At 37.7% G+C, this 24,499-nt stretch overlaps 1 long non-coding RNA gene across 1 annotated transcript; it reads right to left on the bottom strand.

Annotated features, from left to right (window-relative positions):
* Positions 1-1,073: 1,073 nt before the first annotated feature.
* On the bottom strand, positions 1,074-5,201 carry LOC122039836. The gene is made up of 8 exons (XR_006128400.1): positions 4,494-5,201; positions 4,340-4,384; positions 4,189-4,268; positions 3,999-4,106; positions 2,804-2,874; positions 2,330-2,408; positions 1,557-1,738; positions 1,074-1,478 (listed from the first exon to the last, which is right to left on the bottom strand). It is a non-coding gene; the product is annotated as an uncharacterized LOC122039836 (long non-coding RNA).
* Between the last annotated feature and the right edge of the window lie 19,298 nt (positions 5,202-24,499).

The raw sequence follows: 24,499 nt of genomic DNA, 5'->3' as shown, positions 1-24,499 counted from the left end.
ATTTTCTACCTTCTTATCTTAAGGTGAGGTAATTTTAACATGAAATAATTTATAATTTTCCTTAGGAGTTTCATGCTTTCTATTTTTATAATAAATATCATTAAAATGATAGAAATTACTTCTAGCATGTCTTTTATCATGATTTAAATAAGTACCATTAACTAATGGTACCTTAGGTTTACCCTTGGAAGTTGTTAGTGTAATTGTTCCTGGTTAAAGTTGACCAGTTTGGCTCAAGCTTGAGTTTTGATATTTGACAATATATAAAAATTACAGGTGCAATTGTCCATTAGGGAGAATGTTAGTGCAAGGCTCCTCTGGTTAAAGGTTGATCGGTTTGAAGTGAGAGAGCAGTTAAGTAGGTCAAGATTGACCGATTACTTGACTGGAAAAGTCATAATTAGAGGTTAGGCAAAGGCAAGACCAACGCGATGGTTGTCAAAAGAAGAAAAACTAGGTGGGTCAATATTGACTGGATATTTGGTGTGAAAAATCCTAGTGAGTGAAGCCAACACTACAACAAAAACATTAAAAGACAATGGTTAAAAATCGTTGTCATAGGCCCTTTAAAACCATTGTAATTGGCAGTGTTGTTAAAAGTGGGGGCTATGAAAATGGTTTTAAACCGTTGTCTTTGAATGAAAAGACAACATTTTTGCAACAGTTTTAAACTGTTGTCTTTGAATGAAAAGACGATGGTTTAAAATCATTGTTATTTAGAGCATTTTTACTGCTAGTTACAACTGTTTTGGGGGCTACAACAACGGTTTTTAATCGTTGTCTTTGAGGGTGATAGACAACAATAATGGTTTTAAACCGTTGTCTTTTAAATTATTATCTTTTAATACCATTATATCATATTCCAATTTAAATATATAATAATGAATCATAATCAAGAAAGAATATTCCCCACATCAATATCATTCAAAATGTTAGTTATACAAGAATTACAATAACAAAAGAAGAAACATATCTCATGTTCAAATAAAATTTATCTCAATACAAATAAACAAATAAACTATATTTACAATATATAAACAATAGCCAAAAGACTAGAAACTTTTAATGGTGGTTCATGCCATGTAGGATTGCACTTAATTATTATCAACCCAAGTCCCATCACAATATAATCTTCAACTTATAGGATTTCATTGGACTCCTCTTTCTCACTTGCTTATTTTTTCATACCAACCTTTTCCAATATGAAGTTGGTGCCGAAGACTTGATAAGGTGCTTGGATGAGAATGAGAAGGGAGACGAGGAGGCAAGCCAAGCCAACCTTGAGGGAAAAGGTCACCCTGTCTGTGCCCTCTCTGGCAAACTCCCACACTTCCATCATCAATTTCCTCATTGGTATCGTGCCTTTCCCATTATGAGCCTTGGTAGACTTCTTCATGCTTTCTGATTGTGGTGTTGTGTTTGGCGGCAAGCAAATGTTGATCTGAATACTGCTACCTTTCTTTCCGTTCATTATAGTTCTACATATAAGAAAACAACATCGATAGCACAGGTATACAAGAAAATTTAAAAAACAAAAGTCTATCTATATATCTTACCTAAAGAATAGGGTGATTGTTGATGTATATGAAGCTATCTCTTTGTTGGTGCTGAAATGAGTGAATGGAGAGATCGACATCGGAGAGCATTTAAAGAGAATTGGTAGATGAGATCATGTTAGTGCAAGTGCATGAAACAATGGGGTAGTGGCTAAATTTTAGCTTAATGTGGAGAATGATACCTGTTAATAATAGAAAGAAAGATGCATTTAGTAAACATGCATAGACATAATTTGATGATGTGGTCATGGATGCTTGAGAACAAAATAATGTATTACAGATAGAGAATTAGAATCATGAATGCGTGGTTTTCCATTGACAAAACATTAATTAATTAGCTAGCTACTTTTGGCTCAGCATGGTTCCATCACCGTGCCTCCTCAAAGCATGTGGAATAACAAGACAAACAGTATTTATATCTAGAACAAGTAAATTTGAAAACTTGAATATGATTCTATTGAAAAACACTGAAATTTTCAGCGTCCACCATTTATTTTACATGGAATAAGTGCATCTTGTGCCCAAGCTATTATATTATAGGTTTTCAATAACCTTAAACAATTCATCCATAACACCTAATACAATATTTAAATGAACATGAGATTAACAACATGCGCATAAGAATTTTTGCTTCAAATAAAAGTGCAATTCATACGGGAACATAAACCAACATGTTCCATATAAGTCTATTTTAACTGTTATGTTCAATTAATGTATTTAATTAATTATGAAAAAAATAAATAAAGAAATATAGATTGTTGAGTGAATATTACTTGTAATTGTCAAATCTCGGACAACATTTGATGTTACTTGGAACGGTGGTGGCACGCTAGGAAACTTTGCCAATAGAACCTGCAAAATATAAGAAGATAAAAACATCCAAAACAAGGTCATTATCCCCTCAACTAGTTAGGTTTTTTATTCTACTATGAAGCATTACAATACAAACATGTATGAACTTTAAACAATGTAAACTAACCCTCATTTAAGTAATTGTATTTGATAAAAAAGAGAAAGAAAAATAAATCATGCAATTAAATTTGAATATAAAGAACAAACTTTACATTAAGCTAACAGAATTTTTATATTGATTCTAGCAATCTCTTGTCTAAATGAAATATTAATACATTGCATGTGATGTTCATGTTAATAAGAGGTTTGTATATTCATAGATTATTGTACAAAATACAAACAACAAATAGCAGGTGCTTCTAGTAAATTCCTAGATTTTGTACAAAGAGTTATACCTCTTTATGGTGGATGGAAGTGGCAAGACGAGCTTAGCCAATAGCCACAAAGACCAAGATTTCCTACAAAACTGTGCAAAAGTAGAAAAAGAATTTTAATTAAAAAGTCCTAATGATCAACCTCAGAAACGAGAACATGAGAGATTAACATGCTATGCAATGAGCAACAGAAGGTGAATTCTTAATAAGGAACTAATGATCAACCTCATTCATCCTTCTCCTTGTCAATCAAGAAGGACTTAACCTCATAAATAGTATTAAGTATCCTTATATATATTCAATAGTCTCAATTAGAAATAACAATGTTTGATAACCACGGAATGAAAAGAAAATCATGTTGATTTTTTTTTCCTATATATTATCAATAGAATGCTATGTAAATGTCAAATGCATCATTTTCCTCTCTTACCAAATAGCATTCATACATTAGAAACCTAAATTCTTCACGAATTTACTCGGTAGGCATTAAAGCAAACATCATATCGAATTCATATACTAATAATGATTATTTTGATGTCTTCAAATGAACATCCTTTTAGAAAGAATCCACATTTTTAAGATTGACAAAAAGTTGCAGAACAAATACTTTCTATGAAGCTGGATTGATTATAATTTACTTTCTATGATTTTTAGCCCGAACAATTATAGTAACTCGCTGGATCAAATACTTTCTATAGAAGATGGAATTCCACCAATTATAGTAACTAAATAAGAACAAGATGAGTTGAGCTAGAACAAAGTCAACCGTTTGACACAATTAGGTTAGCAAACCTAACAAACTGCCTTATTTGAGACAATCAACAACCACTGAGTAAATCAGAAATATGACAAACTTCTGCACTGCCTTTCCTGTAAAGGACTAAAAGCACTTCTTTAATCAAAGATCACTGCACTTAGAGCAAGATAAATTGGAACTAAATTAGATCAGGTTAGACAAAAGTTAAGTACATTATGATAGTTCAGATTTTTACCATTAGAGAAGATAATGAAAAGTTGATAATTTTTACGATTTCTTCGGGTCCAAATAGAAACTACAACAAGGGAAAAAATGGAAAGGAAAAGAGATAATTTTGAGTTGCAGATGCAATTCCCTTATTCATCATCCTCTTCATCCTATTCATCGTTCAACAATGTTTTATTTATAGAGACATAATGTGGAAAATAGCTTCTTTTTTATTATTATTAGATTTCAGACCTCTTCTTCTTCATCATCATTCACCTCGGATTTTGACTTGTCGGATTCCTCGCCTTCTTCTTCTGCTTTATCTGCGGCAGCAGCACAACTTCCTCCTCCTCCACCAGACTATGAACCAGATAAAGGTGAATGATTAAGTGATTCGATACTGGAGTTGTTCCACAAAAAGCAGTGAGTTTGTGATCAGTACCTAGCCTTTGTTGTAGGCAACCATGGTTTTGGTGTAATCGACTTTGAGCTTTGCTGCCTTGGCTACGTATGGAGCTTTCTCTTGCAAAGGAGAGATTGTTAAAGGTTGTTCGATTGAATTAGCAAATCATGTGTTGCTATTGATTACTTACTTCTTCCGTCAATGATTTCCACTTGTCTCCTCCAGCTTTAGCAACCTATTCGGATCAAATTGATGTATTTATTATGGTGGTAAAAAATCGAAGAGAGAAAAAAATCAGTTATGGAGTAGAAAGTTCTGTAGGGGAAAGGACGAGAAAAACTAACCGCTGCAACTGACTTGTTATTATGGTTATTTTCCTTAAACATCTTCCGAAATTCTTCCTTGCCGAGCTAATCGAGTGAGCAACGACATACAAAAAAGGGTAAAGTAAATCGATAAATGGGATGTGGAGGCGAAATCGTAAATCATGAGCTAAGTCAGAGCTTGAAGTTAGCAGAGCTAAGTCAGTATATTCACCACCATACATCTCTAACATCAAGTCACATTTTTAGTGCAACTGACGGTTAGTGTAGTTGGTTTTGCATTCATTGTGCTATTTCAAATCTGTTATCTTTACCAGTCTTACCTAAAAATATACGATTTGTGTAAATAGATTATAGTGATTGTGAGTATTGGAAAACAAAAATATAGCTAATATCTTCTCCATTATTATTTAGTAGAAGTGTGTTTCTACCATTAGATACTTAACTTACACTGAAAGATTCCTAAACTAATTTCTACAGCATCAAGCTCTAGATGAGGCAGACTTATCTGAAGAGGCATCATATTTACTATTGAAGTTATTGATACAGGCTTGAGATGAGCTTGGTTATGCTTCAGCTTTTGCTTTCTGTATTTCAGAAATAAATTATTTAATGTTGTTTCAGAACTGCAATACATGCTTATTAAGGTTATAATTGCTCAAGCTTAGATCACGAGTTCTTTTCAAGCCTAAAGAAAATTTTATCTATAAAAATAGCTTTAGCCATACTATTTCCTAAATATGTGTCTAGGTTTTCCATGGCAGTCATAGTTCGATAAAGCTGACCCTCTCTAAGATCAGCTAAATGGACAGTTTTGAGAGTATACACTTTACCGTTTCTAGCAGATCGATTACAATTTTGACTAGATCTAAGTAAATCCCTAAATGCGTGCAGTAGCACGACAATGCGGAAGGAACAAAAGGGAAAAAGAGGCTCACATGATTGGAGCGCTTCATGGCGGCAACCTCGGAGCGCTTGGAGAGGTTGGCAGTGAAGTGGAATCGGCGCTTAGGACACACGCAAAAATCACAAAAATCATGAGAAATCGTAAACTTTACCTTGAGATTAGGGTTCTACGGTGTAGGAGAGGAGGAGCGATCAATCAATGGGATGCGGAGGCGAAAGCGAAGAGGATCAGAAGAGAAGGCGAGGAGGGGTTTCGTAGATGGGTTCGCCAGTGTGAAGAGATAAAGAAAGAAAAACACGGCGGCAAAAAATTTCGGGGAGAGGGAATGAAAAAAACGCGGCGGCAAAATATGGTGAAGGGGAAAAAACAACGAAGGAAAAAAAATAATGACATTCAACAACACTTAATAGACAACGATTTTCAAAAATCGTTGTCGTAATCCCTAAAAAAACACACATAGACAACAATTTTCAAAAGCTGTTGTCGTAGCCTTTAAAAATCATTGTCGTAGCCCCAAAATAGACAACGATTTTTAAAAATCGTTGTCGTAGGCCAAAGTAGCTACTAAAAGACAACGGTTTTTGTTAAAACCGTTGTTAAAAGATAAAAAAAATGATTTAGTATAAAACCATTATCGTTTGAGTGTTGTTGAATGAGGATTTTCTTGTAGTGCAGATAATTGAAAAGTCCCGGTGAGTGAAGTGAGGCAATAATAAAGTCCTAGTAAATAAAGTAGATAATTGGGAAGTCCTAATAAGTGAAGCTAGGCAGTGAGAAAATCTTGGTGAGTGAAGCCAAATAGTTGGAAAGTCCTGGTGAGCGAAATCGGGTAGTGAGAAAGTGCTGGTGAGTGAATCTAAATAGTTGAAAAGTTTTGGTGAGTGAAGTCGGGTAGTGAGAAAGTCCTGGTGAGTGAATTCAAATAGTTGGAAAGTCTTAACGAGTGAAGCGAAATAGATGGAAAGTCTTAATAAGTGAAGGCAAGTAGATAGAAAGTCCTAGTGAGTGAAGTCAGACAGATATGAAAATCTTGGTGAGTGAAGCCAAGCAGTTGAAAAGTCTCGATGAGTGAAGTCGGACAGTGGAAAGTCCAATGAGTGAAGCGAGATAGTGAGGAAACCCTAGTGAGTGAAGCCAGGTGGAAAAATCTTCGTAAGTGAAGCTGGGTAGTGAAAAGTCTTGGTGAGTGAAGCTATACATTAGAAAATCCAGGTAGATTAAAGGTTGACTGGACACTTAGTGTTTGGAAGTCTAAGTGGGTCATGGAGGACCGGACACTTAACATGAGGAGAAAAGTCTAAGTGGGTCAAAGGATTGATTGAACACTTGGTGAAGAAGTTGTTAGAATTTGAGGGATGTCTTAAATCAATCGCCTTAAGTTTTTTCTATTTATTTGATAAGTATAGATTCACTATTTGAGTACATATTATATGTTTGATTGTCTTAAACTCATTTACTGAATGTCCATAATATAATTCATAGCATGAGAGAATTTGTGATTGGATCGCAACTAGTGATTATCTCCACATATGCAATTATGAATATATTAAAAATTTTCTAGTCGTCGAATTGATGCATTCAGACATCATCAATTCTGTAAGACTAGCACGGGTTATACTCCTTGGTTCGGCTAAGTAGTTGTTTTCTCACTGGCTGGAGATAATGGGATGTCGAGAGTTAAACGTGGATGCTGGTTATGGTAACTAGTTCATTGGAGTGACTCGCTGTAAGACTTCATATGGTTCTCTACATACATATAGATATGTTTGTGAAGTTTTTACTACAACACGAGTGCAAGTGTCCTTCGACTTGAGGTATACAAGTCATCTTGGTCATGGAGACTTATACTTTGACATCTTAAGCAAGCATCTCATTGAGGTGTGGACCCAGGATAATTGGGTATAAGTTGAAGTGTCCGAAGGTGTTTGAATAGCCCACAAACGATTCACCACTCCTTGTGAGGAGACGTATATCTTATGGTCACTCGTTAAGATTATTACTCAAAGTCTTTGGTCAAAGCATCACATGTTAAGAGTGCGAGACTCTTGTACACATGTATGAGAATTTGAATATGCAAAATGAAGAAGTATTACTTGGGCTAAGTGTGACATATTCAGCCTAGTGTGGACAAAATACATAGACTATGTCCTAAACTAAGTGGGTATAAAACGAGTGAAAGAAACGAGACACGACTCACTATGGCTGCTGAAGGGTTTAGAATTAATTCTATGATCAACTATGAATTTCTGAGTAATTAGGGATCATGATGTACTACTAGATGTCCCTCATGATCGTTCTATAATTAAGTAGTTAATTATGGATAACCAAGATAAATCGGGAACCTATTGGATCACACACACTAATGAGTCTCTAAAAAACATAAAACAAGTTAAAGAATATGATTCTTAAATCAAGAGATAAATGTTTGGTTGGACTATACATAAGATAAATATGAAAATATTTGTCACAATGGAAGCGTGGATGAGTCACATCTCTTATGGAAGAGTTGCACCATATTTGATTTACTCATGAATTAGTCATGAACCAACTTGGTTTAGTTGTAAACCAAATCAAGGGATTAATGGACTAATTTTTGGTTAAAGGATAATAGGTTAGATTTGGGTTTTCTAATCCAACTCATTAATGAGGATTATGTTGGTGCGGTTAGCACTAACGGTCTAACTCAAGTTTTAATGAATGACAAAATATCTTAAGTTAGTTTCGTTGTTATTTAAACACTCTGATCGAGTGTGCAGGAGAAGTCTAGACTGGTCGACAGACTGACCTGATGTCTGGCATGAAACCCAGTTAGGTCGACGGGCCGATTAGAAGCTGACACGAAGTCCAAACGGGTCGACGGGCTGACCGGACGTTTAGCACGAAGTCCAGCTAGGTCAACGGGCTGACCGGATAGTTAACACGAAGCCCAGACGGGTCGAAGGGTTGATTGGACGTCTGACAGGTAAGTGGAGGTAAGTAACTGGAGGGGAGTGACTGTGAGGACGCGTTCCCAGGAAGGGAACTTAGGCGCCGATCTGACTTAGAACTATTTCAGAACTCTAAGTCGAGATCTTGACTAGATTCTGATCTCGGAGAGACGGAATCTAATTAATATTCTGTTTAATTTTAAACTGTGCTAATACTCTGTGTTGCAGGATATATCTTATATTTTCCTCTGGACTAACGTTTTCTTGCAGGAAAGCATCTGCTGAAAACTAAGGGTCCTAGCACCCGGGATGGTTCTAGGCACCCGGAGGTCCAGGCACCCGGGAGGGATCCGGGCGTCCGGAGGTGAAAAATTATCCTTAACGTCATTTCACCGTGTGAAGCTCCCTGGTTGGCTTGGCTACGTCATAATTAGGGCACCCTGGAGGTTCCAGACGCCCCGAACCTCCTATATAAGGAGAGTCAAAGCTGAAGCTCCAACAACAACTCAGAGTTTACTCTTTTGTGATCCTGCGACGCTGCGAAAAGATCTCCGACAAAGTTTTTTCTTTCCTGTCTTATTTTCATAATTGTCGGTTTTTCTTTTACTACATAATTCTTGTACTTAGTTTGTAAAAAGTTTTAGAATTATTAGTGATTGCCCATCGAAAACACCCTTGTGTGCGGACCTTAGAGTAGGAGTCGCCAAAGGCTCCGAACCAAGTAAATCCTTGTGTCGGTTTTTCTTTTACTCTACGATTTTTTTTTTGAAATTGTTATTCACCCCCCCTCTAGCGAAACTCTACGATCCAACACGTGGTATCAGAGCAGATACCGCTCTGATTTGGTGCAACCACCAATCAGACAGGGGGTGAAACCTTTTTTCTTTTTTTTTTTCGGTTTTCAGATTTTCAAAATTTTCCAAACTGGTACTATTACCTTTTTGGAAACTTTTTTCGTCGCAATCAATCTAAATTGGTGCAACACCAATTCAGTTCTTAAATTACTTCTATCTTATCCCGCACTACTTGTAACAACCACCATTCTTACTACTACTACTCTTTAAGGATGACCGTTACTTAACTACTAACTCTACTTAACCGGTGTGATTAAAAACCACATGGAAACCCTATTGAAAAATTTCGGCAGAATCTCCCTTGTACCGGTGACCATATTCAACAATACATGCAGTATATATACTCAGCCACAAGCGGCTGGAACACATAACAATCAACCACGCAGTATAAAAATTCTAACTCAGCAACAATAAAGGAAAACTAATCTATACTCACAACTGAATAGCAAACACAGTATCAAGTGTCCTTATAAACAGTTATCAAATTTCCTTATTTTATTCGCAGGGATCCCTAGGACTTCCATAGTGCAGACATCACACACCCCTCTTGCATCTCCTTATCGCCTTCCTTCATATTAGCTTTCCTTTTTCTTTATCTGCAGTAGGAGAAAGTGCAGTCTATAAGCATAAAGCTTAGTGAGCGCTATCTAACTCACAAAAACTCGATATGCATGTATACAAATAAAAACATGCTAAAACTGAATGCTAATATGTAAAGCTACTCATGCTCATAAATAGCAAAGAAATCAACTAACAGAAAAGATAACATGTATAACTACTCATGCTCATAAACTAATAAAGAAAGCAAACTGACTGGAATGCTAACATATAAAGCAAAACATGCTTATCAACTAGCAAATAAATAACATGTAAGAAACTAAACATGTAAAAGCTGCTAGCATAAAAGAAAGCTAAACTTGCTGATCTTTAAAACAAAGTGAAACTTACTTCATTTACTCTAATCTTATTCTTTTATTTCACTTGTTTAAAATTTATACTCTAATACTTGAAAATAATAATCAACTTCTCTTGGGCCCAGGCATAGTACCATCTTATGCGCGTTCCCTAATAGGTTGGGGTAGCGAGCCGCCAATCCTAAAAGAGCAGACCTTGGTCTACCAGGGCCAAGACCTTGGAATTGGACAGCTGAATTTGTTTAACGACAACCTTGGAAGTCGGGTACTAGCCTCTTCTTAAAAAGTAAAATACTTATTATCTTAAATTACTTCTTCTTTAAATGCCTTGGCATTTTAATAGCATCTTATGTGCCAAAATCCATAAAGTCTTGACTTTGGGATTTACTTAAGGCCTTGACCTTTTCTTTCTTTTCTTTTTCTTTCTTTTTACTTGTTAATGCTTCTAAAAGAATTTGATAGAACTCTTATTTTCCCACTAGAATACATGGTTGTTCATGCTTATTAAAATAGCAAATAAAACCAAAGAAACTGCTCATGTGTATCTAGTAATAAAGAAAACTGATCATGCTCAACTCATAGCAATTAAAAACTGCACATGCTCAATAATAGCAAATGAAAACTAGAAAATCTGCATATAAGACTAATACAAATCTGCGCTGTGAATGTTACAAAATTCTGCACTACAATGCTTATTAATATTTCCAATAAAGGAATGCTTCTACAAAACGAAAATGGTTAAACAGATTCTAAATCTGATATGCTTAAACAACTCTAAACTTGAAAAGCTTAACCAAAGAAAAAACATGAATCTGCATATCTAAACTTCATGCTCCAATTTGACATAAGTAAATTCTGGAATTTGAACTACATTACTCAAACAATGACTTAAAACTACAACCCAAGATTTGCAAGGCTACACAACCAATTTAAACTGACTGTAAACCTAAAACAATACTAATATAAAACTTATTCACAGCTACACTTTTATAAGAAAATCGTAACCTTTAAGCCTGTTACAACTTGGTCAAAACTGGATTGCTAAGATACCGGCTGTTCTTATTCCTTTCCTACTGAATTAGAATTAACTTTAGAAGGAAGAACCACATGACTTTATATCTGCTACTAGGAGAACTAAAAGTGAGGTTAATGATTCTATTAAATCTGTTCCAAACTAAATTAAAGAAAAGTTTAAGCATGGCATCTATAGCACATGGTATTATTAACCCAAGCAGAGCATGAAACAAACTAATTCATTATTACCTACTTATGTTAACTACTCCCAAAACCTTTATAGAGCATGGCTACAAACCATAACCAAACTAGATGCTAAAGAAAAGATAAATCTATACTATCTCATGTTCCTTTCCTAGTAGTAAAAATCTCAAGAAATCTGTAAAACTCCACATGAACTAAACATGCCCATTATGATCCCAACAGGAAGATCTACATCAAAAAGGAATCCGAATTCCTAACTACAAAGCCTGAAGAAACCAAACCACATGCTAAACAAACAAATCAATCTCCTTTCTTTGAGATTCTCGGCAGCAACTTCAACCGGAAGCAAAACTTCGAAAACAAAGAAATTAACAAGAAATAAACCTCGGAGCTATCCTACTGCAGGTGAGTAGCAACTCACCTTCGTTTTCTTGGACTTACAACCGAGAAAGAGAGGTTCTAGGGTTTCGGTAGCTCGACCTTCGGCTCCTCCTCGTGCCCACAACCTCTCCTCGACGAGAGGATCTCAACGGTGTGAAGAGCTCTTGGAGAAAAGTGCTCGTCGGCCGCCGGAGACGAAGCCCTAGCCGCGGCTTCGTTTCTGCCCGAGAGGAATCGCCGACGCCGCGTGAGAAGAGGTGAGAAAGAAATTAGGTTTCGGGAAACCTAAATCCTCTCCTTATAACTAGAGTTATTTTTGGTTCCAACTATAGCTTATATATTTGCCGCTGCCTATTTAATTAGCAACGATCGCTAGCCCAGTTGGTCCGTTGGGCATTGCTCGAAGCCAGAGGTATGTGCTTCGATTCTCAACCGCGCCCCTTTTTCTCCAATTTATTTCAAACGTTCCAGCTATTGCATATATATATTTCGCTCCATATAAGGTTAACAAAAATCGTGTAGCTCAGCTGGTTGGGCTGGTTTCGGCTGAGGTTCGGCTCGGGTCGAGGTTGTGGGTTCAAAACTTGGCTTCAACATATTTCTTCTCTTTTTTTTTAAAACTTCTTTCTCTTGGTAAAAATACCAAACGAACTCCAAAAATTATGTAAAAATACTCTAAAAATTTCTAAAAATCTCTAGAATATTTTAAAGGTATTTCCAAATATTTTTATAGACTTTTAGAACTTGAAATAGAGAAAATTGGATCGTTACAATCCCCCATACCTTATAAAAAGTTCGTCCTCGAACTTAGAATATGTAACGCCCACCCTTCTTACTTACTACTCTCTAAGGGCGACCGTTACCTAACTCCTACTCTACTTACTAGTGTCACTTATGCTATTATTAGCGACACTTAGATTTATCACGGTTCAGAGAAATTCCTACCGAAAAATTTCGGCAGAGTCTCCCCTGTACCGGTGACCAAATCTATAATACACAAGATATATACACAGCCACATGCGGTTGGATCACAATTTATTCACAACCACGCAGTAATAAATCATATCATAATCAAAAACTAATCTAGCAACATGAACTAAACTCAAGCTCCCAGAATGAAGCATAATAAGCTACAATGCACATCAAACTCAATCATAAACTCATAATTTCATAACAGAAATATGGAAAATAAACTAGACATAAACTCTAAATAAATAAGTCTTGCTAGTCCCCTCTGGACCTCTCCATAGTTCAGTCACCACACACATCCATCATCACCACCACCCTGTCGCCTCCCTTCATATCTTAGCTTTTCCTTTATCTGCAGTAGGAGGAAAGAAAACAAGATCTATAAGCGAAAACGCTTAGTAAGTACTAATCTATCTCACAAAACTCGAAATGCATAAGTGCTGAAACTGAAATAATAAAGCTATCTGCATGTGCTCATGGTATACAGAAAATGAACAGAATACAAATCATACTCAGTATCAAGCAGGATAACAAGAAACTAACAATGTAGACTTAGAATCAAAGAAAACTAACCATTCTTATTTATTCTAAGCTTGGAACTTATTTCATTTCTTGTATCCTTGTGTTAGAAATTAATCTTTTAATTTCTATCTTTTACTTTCTTCTTCTTTCTTTCTTCCTTCTTACTTAACTTTTCTTTTCTTTCTTACTTCTTACTTAACTTTTCTTTTCTTAGGTTTTCTTTTCTTGGGCCCAGGCTTAGTACCATCTCATGCGCGTTCCCTAATAGGTTGGGGTTGCGAGCCACCAATCCTAAAAGAGCAGACCTCGGTCTACCAGGGCCAAGACCTCGGAAATGGTCACCTGGATTTGTTTAACGACAAGCTCTTGGATGTCGGGTACTAGCCTCTTGCTTTACTTACTTGTTATCTTTCTTATTCTGATATTAAAAATGCTCTGGCATTTAATTAAGCTTTAGTGTTCTTTTAATCCTAAACTACTTCCAGAAAAATGGTTTCAGGAATTCTAAAACATGGTAGTAGCATGGGAGTAAACTAATTCCAATCATACTGTAAATATAGGCAAAGAATGCTACTTTAGTGATTCCAATCATGCTGTAAATATAGGCAAAGAATGCTACTTTAGTGATTCCAATCATGCTGTAAATAAAGCAAAAAGAAAGCTAATTCTAGACGTTTTAGCATGTTGCAATAAAAGTAAAAGAATGCAACTTTACGCTTCTTATCATGTTGTAAAAACTCTAAATCCATTTGCTGGAATTTATGGCAGCAATTAGGCCTACACGAATACTACATTTAAGGCTGTAGGCATGCTAAAGAGACAACTATAAGCTGAAATTAAGGTTGTCTAGTTTAACCAGGAGTTCGAAATAGAGTTTCTATGTAAGAAATGCTCAAAATCTACTTGGTATAAGGACCTCAATTCTGTAATAGCATAAACTTGAACTAATAGCATAAACAAATATCATAAACGAGGGGCTAATAGCACAAACAGAGAATGCTATATTCTTCAACAGAACACCTCTAAGCATGGAAAACTCTCGGCAGTTTTAAGCACAAGGAAACATCAAATCCGAAATCCTTAAACGAATGAACAAGGAATTTGTTCCCAGAACACTTCTATGCATAGGAAACTCACGGCAGTATTAAATGGCAGCAATCTTCACAGCAAGGTAAAACCACAACCAACTACTCTTAACCACTGAATCCAACTACAATAGAAGCAAAGGGAAGAACAAAAGAGATTCGGAGTTATCCTACATGCTCAATTAAACAAAACCAGTTCTTGGTCTCTCTTTGAAACCCACGGCAAAACACCCAAAGCCAAAAATCTTTATAACATGGTTCGGATTCAAGAAACTCGGGAAACAAGGAAACAAACCGAAAGATCGGAGCAACTCCTACCGCAGGTGAGTAGTACTTACCTAGGGTTTCTTGCACTTACAACCGGAAAGAAGGAAAGGAAGCTTCTAGGGTTCGGGTAGCTACTTTTCCCGGTGATCCCTTCGTGCTCCCAAGTTCTCCTCTGTCGAGACAACCACCCGCGGATGAAAACCAGCCGGAAGGAAGCTTCGCCGGCGCCGGAAATTGAAACCCCATGGGAACGCACCGCGCCGCGCGTGAGAGGAGAGGAGATTCGGGAGAAAAAGAAAAATAACCTAATCCCTCCTAACTTAACCTTTTATAACTAGGTCTAACTTTAAACTTTGGGTTCTCATTATAACTCAACTATATTCGCTTCGTATTTGGTTAACAAAACGAGCATAGCTCAGTTGGTTGGCTGTGTCCGATTAGGTCGGGTTCGGCCGGAGGTCTTGGGTTCGAGTCTCACCTTCAACGATTTTTGTCACAACTTCTTTTCTTTTTGTAACCCTACCAAACGACCTCCAAAAATTACGTAAAAATACTCTAAAAATTCCTAAAAATCTCTAGAATATTTTAAAAGTATTTCCAAATATTTTTTGGACTTTTAGAACTTAAAATAGGAAAAATTGGGTCGTTACAGAATAGCTGGATACTTCTGTCTCATACTGTCCTCCCGCTCCCAAGTGATTTCCTCGTACTTCTGGTTCTGCCAGACAACCTTCACTAGTGGTACTTCTTTGTTTCTTTGTCTCTTGACTGCTCTGTCCACTATCTGTGTAGGTCTGCTCTCATAACTAAGATCCTCTTGGATCTGCACTAACTGAGGCTGAATCACTTGGCTAGGGTCGTGGAGACACTTCTTTAGCATGGAGACATGAAATACATTGTGTATTGCTGACATGTCTTGTGGTAAGTCCAGCCTGTAAGCTACTTTCCCAATCCTTTCTGTGATTAGGTAAGGTCCTACATAACGAGGACTTAATTTGCCCTTCTTGCCAAATCTCATCACTCCCTTCATAGGAGCGACCTTGAGAAAGACTGAATCCCCTACTTGGAATTCAAGTGGCCTACGGCGTATGTCAGCATAACTCTTCTGTCTACTCTGGGCAGTCTCAATTCTCTGTCTGATCTTCTGAATAGCCTGAGTAGTCTCATCCATCAGCTCTGTCTGAATGCCCAGTTCTACTTCCATTTCTTTTCTCTCACCTGCTTCTTGCCAGCAAATGGGTGATCTGCACTTCCTACCATACAGTGCCTCATAAGGTGACATCTTGATGGTGACCTGATAGCTGTTGTTGTAGGCAAATTCAGCTAAGCATAGATACTTGCACCAACTTCCCTTGTAATCTAGTGCGTAAGCTCTGAGCATATCTTCTAGAATCTAATTTACTCGCTCTGTCTGTCCATCAGTCTGAGGATGGAAGGCTGTGCTGAACTTGAGTTTGGGGCCTAGTGCAGTCTGAACACACTCCCAGAAGTGAGAGGTGAAGCGCCCATCTCTATCAGAAACAATAGATTTAGGAACTCCGTGAAGTCTGATCACCTCTTTAACATACAGCTGTGCCAACTGCTCTATAGAGTGGGACACCTTGATGGCTAGAAAATGAGCAGACTTAGTCAATCTGTCCACTATCACCCATATCGCATCATATCCATTTGTGGTTCTTGGGAGACCTGTTATGAAGTCCATGGATATGTCTTCCCACTTCCACTCTGGTATAGGAAGAGACTGTAGAACTCCTCCTGGTCTCTGGTGTTCGCCCTCTGACATGTCAGGCAAGTACTGACATATTTAGCTACATCTCTTTTGAGTCCAGACCACCAGAATCTCTGTTTCACGTCTTGATACATCTTGGTAGAACCAGGATGCATGGAGTAAGGTGTACTATGAGATTCTTCTAAAATTTTCTTTCTCAGCTCTTCATCATTGGGAACACACAGGCGGCTCCCCTGATAAAGAATTCCACTGTCTGATACTCGAAACTCCGACTTTTCTTCTTTCTGTATCCTTGCTTGATCTTCTGGATATCTGGATCTTCACTTTGCTTTCTCTGTATATCCTCAAGCAAGGTAGACTCTAAGGTCAATGTAGAGAGTTGCCCATAAATAATTTCCATTCCAAAATCTGACAACTCCTTCTGCAGTGGTAGGGCTAATGATGACAAAGACATTAGGGATGCACTGGATTTTCTGCTTAGCGCATCTGCCACTTTATTAGCTTTGCCTGGATGGTAGAGGATTTCACAGTCATAATCTTTGACCAACTCTAGCCACCTACGCTGTCTCATGTTTAAGTCCTTCTGAGTGAAGAAGTACTTAAGACTCTGATGGTCTGTGAAAATTCTGCACTGAACGCCATACAAATAATGTCGCCAGAGTTTTAGTGCAAAGACCACAGCTGCCAGCTCAAGATCATGAGTGGGGTAGTTCTTTTCATAATCTTTGAGTTGTCTGGAAGCATAAGCTATCACTTTTCCTTCCTGCATGAGTACAGCTCCTAAGCCCATCTTGGAAGCATCACTGTAGATGTCAAAACTCCTGTCACTTTCTGGAACAGTCAGAATAGGAGCACTGGTCAGTCTCTTCTTGAGCTCTTGGAAACTCTGCTCACATTTATCTGACCATTCAAACTTCTTATTCTTTCTGGTGAGGGTTGTTAGTGGAGAGGCTATCCTGGAAAAGTCCTCCACAAATTTCCTGTAGTACCCAGCTAAACCCAGGAAGCTTCTGATCTCCCTGGCGTTCTTGGGTCTACTCCAGTTGTTGACTGCTTCTATTTTTGCTGGATCCACTTGAATGCCTTCTTTAGAAATTATGTGACCTAGAAATGCCACCTGATCTAACCAGAACTCGCACTTTGAGAACTTAGCGTAAAGTTGCTTTTGCTGAAGAGTCTGCAGTACTATCCTCAAATGCGTGTCATGTTCCTCTGGGGTTCTGGAATAGATTAGAATGTCGTCGATGAACACAATGACAAATTTGTCAAGGTATTCTCTGAACACTCTGTTCATCAGGTCCATGAAAACTGCAGGTGCATTAGTCACACCAAAAGGCATGACTACGAACTCGTAGTGTCCGTATCTGGTCCTGAAAGCCGTTCTGGGTATGTCTCTTTCCTTCACTTTTAGCTGATGGTACCCAGAGCGCAGGTCTATCTTTGAGAATACTGTCGCCCCTCTCAACTGATCAAATAGGTCGTCGATCCTGGAGAGGGGGTACTTGTTCTTGATTGCCACTTGATTTAGAGCTCTATAATCTATGCACATCCGCATAGATCCGTCTTTCTTCTTGACGAACAACACGGGAGCTCCCCATGGTGAATGACTAGGGCGGATGAAACCCTTGTCAAGTAACTCCTGAAATTGTTCTTGTAGTTCTTTCAGCTCTGCTGGAGACATTCGGTACGGAGCTTTTGAAATTGACTCCACTTCTCTGTTGGGAGGTAGTCCAGGTAGCCTTTCTGGAAATACCTTTGGATACTCACAGACCACCTGAACATCTTCCTGCTTGGGTCTTTCTTGTTCTTCTGTACTCCAGTTCTGATTACTTGACTGAGGTCTCTGTTTCCCCACTGTCTTGTCTTCTATCTTGACTGACTTGTGTTACGTTTGTTGTGCGTTATTGCTGTTCAGATAGTGCTTACTAATGCCCTGTTGACCAGCTCTTCACCAATCTGAGCCTGATGAGCTCCACTACTCACATTAAGTGCTATCACTGGCCTCAGCATCCTGAGCATCAGTCTGACTCGTTCCTTCTCCATGCTTACTAGCTCTGGGCAGAGACGAGCTAACCTATTGAATTTCTTTACTGCTTCTTCCACTGACAGGTCACCTTGTCTGAATTCTATAAACTCCTCATAATGCTTATTGGTAATCCGCTGACGGAAGAATTCTTCATAAAACTCTGCTTCAAAGTCAGCCCAGCTCATCTGATTAACTGCTCTCTTACTTTTAACTCTCTCCCACCACATACGAGCACCTCCAGATAGGCAGAAAGAGGCACACTTACCCTTCTCGACTTCTAGTCAGTCAAGAAGCTCCATTGTGCTCTCAAGTGTCTTGAACCAAGCCTGGGCATCCCAGGGCTCAGTCGTGCCTGAGAAGCTTTCTGGTTTCAGCTTCAGCCACTGGATGAGGTATGCTTCTTGTCTTCTAGGTGTTGTGGCGACTTCCAGAGCAACTGATGGGACTTCAGTCACCACTGGGGTCTCCACATTAATGGTTGGGGGAGTGGGAGGAGCTGGCTTCTGATGGTCATTAGATTGGCAATCACTTGCTACTGCTCGCTACTTGTCTCTGAAGTTGAGCAACAACTTCAGAGAGAATAGGCCCAGGGGTTCTGGGCTCTTCGTTCTCCTGAACTCGATCCTCAGTACGAACAGTACGGGGATGTCCTCTTCTTGACATCCAATTATGCAGAGGAAAAAGACTAAATAGCTTCTCTAACCCTTTCTAAGCATACATATATATGAATAAAGAAAAGGGAAACAAAATCTTCCATCTTACTTAAGCACTTAAAAACAAATACTCTATACTGCAATTACTAATAAGGAAAGCAGAATAAAGAAAGAATTTAAATACTTTCTTACTTGGAGACGGCAAGGATGATGCTGATGTGTGCGTGATGCTGGAGAATGGAACACTGCTCTGATACCAACTGTAACAACCACCCTTCTTACTACTACTACTCTCTAAGGATGACCGTTACTTAACTACTAACTCTACTTAACCGGTGTGATTAAAAATCACATGGAAACCCTATTGAAAAATTTCGGCAGAATCTCCCTTGTACCGGTGACCATATTCAACAATACATGCAGTATATATACTCAGCCACAAGCGGCTGGAACACATAACAATCAACCACGCAGTATAAAAATTCTAACTCAGCAACAATAAAGGAAAACTAATCTATACTCACAACTGAATAGCAAACACAGTATCAAGTGTCCTTATAAACAGTTATCAAATTTCCTTAACACATACAGACTTAATTAACTCAAAGAACAAATCATAATTTATTTTATTCGCAGGGATCCCTAGGACTTCCATAGTGCAGACATCACACACCTCTCTTGCATCTCCTTGTCGCCTTCCTTCATATTAGCTTTCCTTTTTCTTTATCTGCAGTAGGAGAAAGTGCAGTCTATAAGCATAAAGCTTAGTGAGCGCTATCTAACTCACAAAAACTCGATATGCTTGTATACAAATAAAAACATGCTAAAACTGAATGCTAATATGTAAAGCTACTCATGCTCATAAATAGCAAAGAAATCAACTAACAGAAAAGATAACATGTATAACTACTCATGCTCATAAACTAATAAAGAAAGCAAACTGACTGGAATGCTAACATATAAAGAAAAACATGCTCATCAACTAGCAAATAAATAACATGTAAGAAACTAAACATGTAAAAGCTGCTAGCATAAAAGAAAGCTAAACTTGCTGATCTTTAAAACAAAGTGAAACTTACTTCATTTACTCTAATCTTATTCTTTTATTTCACTTGTTTAAAATTTATACTCTAATACTTGAAAATAATAATCAACTTCTCTTGGGCCCAGACATAGTACCATCTTATGCGCGTTCCCTAATAGGTTGGGGTAGCGAGCCGCCAATCCTAAAAGAGCAGACCTTGGTCTACCAGGGCCAAGACCTTGGAATTGGACACCTGGATTTGTTTAACGACAACCTTGGAAGTCGGGTACTAGCCTCTTCTTAAAAAGTAAAATACTTATTATCTTAAATTACTTCTTCTTTAAATGCCTTGGCATTTTAATAGCATCTTATGTGCCAAAATCCATAAAGTCTTGACTTTGGGATTTACTTAAGGCCTTGGCCTTTTCTTTCTTTTCTTTTTCTTTCTTTTTACTTGTTAATGCTTCTAAAAGAATTTGATAGAACTCTTATTTTCCCACTAGAATACATGGTTGTTCATGCTTATTAAAATAGCAAATAAAACCAAAGAAACTGCTCATGTGTATCTAGTAATAAAGAAAACTGATCATGCTCAACTCATAGCAATTAAAAACTGCACATGCTCAATAATAGCAAATGAAAACTAGAAAATCTGCATATAAGACTAATACAAATCTGCGCTGTGAATGTTACAAAATTCTGCACTACAATGCTTATTAATATTTCCAATAAAGGAATGCTTCTACAAAACGAAAATGGTTAAACAGATTCTAAATCTGATATGCTTAAACAACTCTAAACTTGAAAAGCTTAACCAAAGAAAAAAACATGAATCTGCATATCTAAACTTCATGCTCCAATTTGACATAAGTAAATTCTGGAATTTGAACTACATTACTCAAACAATGACTTAAAACTACAACCCAAGATTTGCAAGGCTACACAACCAATTTAAACTGACTGTAAACCTAAAACAATACTAATATAAAACTTATTCACAGCTACACTTTTATAAGAAAATCGTAACCTTTAAGCCTGTTACAACTTGGTCAAAACTGGATTGCTAAGATACCGGCTGTTCTTATTCCTTTCCTACTGAATTAGAATTAACTTTAGAAGGAAGAACCACATGACTTTATATCTGCTACTAGGAGAACTAAAAGTGAGGTTAATGATTCTATTAAATCTGTTCCAAACTAAATTAAAGAAAAGTTTAAGCATGACATCTATAGCACATGGTATTATTAACCCAAGCAGAGCATGAAACAAACTAATTCATTATTACCTACTTATGTTAACTACTCCCAAAACCTTTATAGAGCATGGCTACAAACCATAACCAAACTAGATGCTAAAGAAAAGATAAATCTATACTATCTCATGTTCCTTTCCTAGTAGTAAAAATCTCAAGAAATCTGTAAAACTCCACATGAACTAAACATGCCCATTATGATCCCAACAGGAAGATCTACATCAAAAAGTAATCCGAATTCCTAACTACAAAGCCTGAAGAAACCAAACCACATGCTAAACAAACAAATCAATCTCCTTTCTTTGAGATTCTCGGCAGCAACTTCAACCGGAAGCAAAACTTCGAAAACAAAGAAATTAACAAGAAATAAACCTCGGAGCTATCCTACTGCAGGTGAGTAGCAACTCACCTTCGTTTTCTTGGACTTACAACCGAGAAAGAGAGGTTCTAGGGTTTCGGTAGCTCGACCTTCGGCTCCTCCTCGTGCCCACAACCTCTCCTCGACGAGAGGATCTCAACGGTGTGAAGAGCTCTTGGAGAAAAGTGCTCGCCGGCTGCCGGAGACGAAGCCCTAGCCGCAGCTTCGTTTCTGCCCGAGAGGAATCGCCGACGCCGCGTGAGAAGAGGTGAGAAAGAAATTAGGTTTCGGGAAACCTAAATCCTCTCCTTATAACTAGAGTTATTTTTTGTTCCAACTATAGCTTATATATTTGCCGCTGCCTATTTAATTAGCAACGATCGCTAGCCCAGTTGGTCCGTTGGGCATTGCTCGAAGCCAGAGGTCTGTGCTTCGATTCTCAGCCGCGCCCCTTTTTCTCCAATTTATTTCAAACGTTCCAGCTACTGCATATATATATTTCGCTCCATATAAGGTTAACAAAAATTGTGTAGCTCAGCTGGTTGGGCTGGTTTCGGCTGAGGTTCGGCTCGGGTCGAGGTTGTGGGTTCAAAACCTGGCTTCAACATATTTCTTCTCTTTTTTTTTAAAAACTTCTTTCTCTTGGTAAAAATACTAAACAAACTCCAAAAATTACGTAAAAATACTCTAAAAATTTCTAAAAATCTCTAGAATATTTTAAAGGTATTTCCAAATATTTTTATGGACTTTTAGAACTTGAAATAGAGAAAATTGGGTCGTTACAATACTAATCCAAGACCTAGTCTTGGGACGTTCTTCTGTCTATTTTTTCTTGTGTGCAGGATGTCTCAAATTGAAGGCTTTAGCACAGTATGTCCTCCCCTGTTCAACGGAGATGACTTTCCGTACTGGAAGAAGCGGATGGAGGTCTAACTGAAGACGAACTTCGACCAATGGCTCAGCGTCACAAAAGGCTACAGTTACTAGTTGACAACTCCGAAATTCCACTGGACCCGGAATAGTGGACTCCGGACATGAAAAGGAAAGCATCAATGGACTACAAGGCACTCAACACACTGCAATGCGGACTGACAAAAGAAGAGTTAAACCGGGTAGGACCGCACCAGAATGCGAAAGAACTTTGGGACAAGTTGATCGAGCTACACGAAGGAACGAGCGACGTTAAGGTAACAAAACGCGATTTGTTATTAAATAAGTTATTTAACATTAAAATGTAGGAAGGAGAATCGGCAAGTCAGCTTCACGCGAGGATCAAGGACATCCTCAACGGACTCCATGCAATAGGACATCAAATGGAGAATCAAGACTTAATAAGGTATGCCTTAAACGCTTTTCCACGCAATAATTTATGGGTATCTATCGTGGATGGCTACAAAATCTCTAAAAATTTATCAAAATTAAAATTAGATGAGCTTTTTTGTGAATTAGAATTGCATATGAGCAAACTAACGCCGGGACTGAGAAAGGTGTAGCTTTATTTGTAGGTTCCTCCAAGGAGAGATCTAAAAACAAGCCTGAACCCGAAGAAGAGTCTGATCAGGAGACTGAAGATGAATAATATCTGGTGAACCTGGTAAGGAAGATGTTCACCAGGAGAAAGAAGAGCTTCAGCAAGAAGGACCTGCAAAAGATTAACTCTCCAAACGAACCGACGAACGTGACCTGCTTCGGATGCAACAAAAAGGGTCACTACAAGAACGAGTGCCCGAAACTGAAGAGCGACAAGACAAAGGCATCCAAAAAGAAGGCTCTCAAAGCGACTTGGGACAATTCCTCCTCGGACAAATCGGAGGCCGAAGATCAGAAGCACCAGAGCCACCTCGCGCTGATGGCCCTCGAAGAAGAATTACAGGAAGAATCGGAAGACGGGTCCGAACCCGAATTGAGTCATGAGTCTGTACTCATTTCCGAAGGTTCCGACGAGGTAAATGTTAATTTAAATAAAAAAATTCTTTAAAATTATTTTGTGCTTGAATAAGAAATTGATGACATTAGAAAATGAAAATAAAATGCTCCTTGAGGAAAATCAAATCCTCAAGGAACAAAGCACAACATCAAATCCAACTCAAGATCTAACACTTGAGGAGGAGAATTTATCACTAAAAATAGAAATTAACAAATTAAAAGAAATGTTATAAAAATTTAAAACTAGATCTAAGAATTTAGATCTAATATTAAATAATCAAAAAGTAATTTACAACAAAATCGGACTTGGCTACAAGTCAAGTTCGAATAAAACATTTAAATCGTTAATAACCCAACACAAACAATCAAGTGAAGCTTGGGTTCCGAAAGCGTACTTAACCACGCAAGTAGGACTTAACCAATACCACATACCCAAAGAAAAAAATACATTATATAAAACCAAATAAATCAAAACAAAAATCAAAAATATAAACTAGACCAACAAATTCAAAATCTAAATATTTTAAGTCATGCCAAGACTTAGAATATCATCAAGTAAATTATAACTACAAAAAGAACAGACATAAACTAAAAAAATTAAAAATAAAAATTAAAGGCCAATAATCCAGGGGGAGGCTCCAGAATAGCTGGCACCTCCGAAACTAACCTACCCGACAGGGTAACCCAAACTAAGCTACCCGACAAGGTAATTAGGACTAATTAGAAAGGGACCAAGTTTAACTTGACCTATGGTACTAGTGAAGTTTTAGATCATAGTACGTTAGGGAAGCTTAGTCTATGCATGTCTAGGAAGATATGGCTTCGACCTGGTGCATTTGGCTAAGTGGAACTGACTAAAGTTACCCTTTATGGATCATAACCAGTTAAACCAAGCTTTTTTGTATTAAGTTCAGTGGATAGGACTATTTGAAAAACCTCTAAGGCATGGTTACTCTAATGATGTCCAAGTGACTCACCATAGCCCAGATGTTTATCCAAAGAATGTCTATTTATT

The sequence above is a fragment of the Zingiber officinale genome, chromosome 2A (genome assembly GCF_018446385.1).
Source record: "Zingiber officinale cultivar Zhangliang chromosome 2A, Zo_v1.1, whole genome shotgun sequence".
Lineage (NCBI taxonomy): Eukaryota > Viridiplantae > Streptophyta > Magnoliopsida > Zingiberales > Zingiberaceae > Zingiber > Zingiber officinale.
Note: the sequence above shows the minus strand (reverse complement) of the source record. Positions and strands in the feature narration are given on the sequence as shown.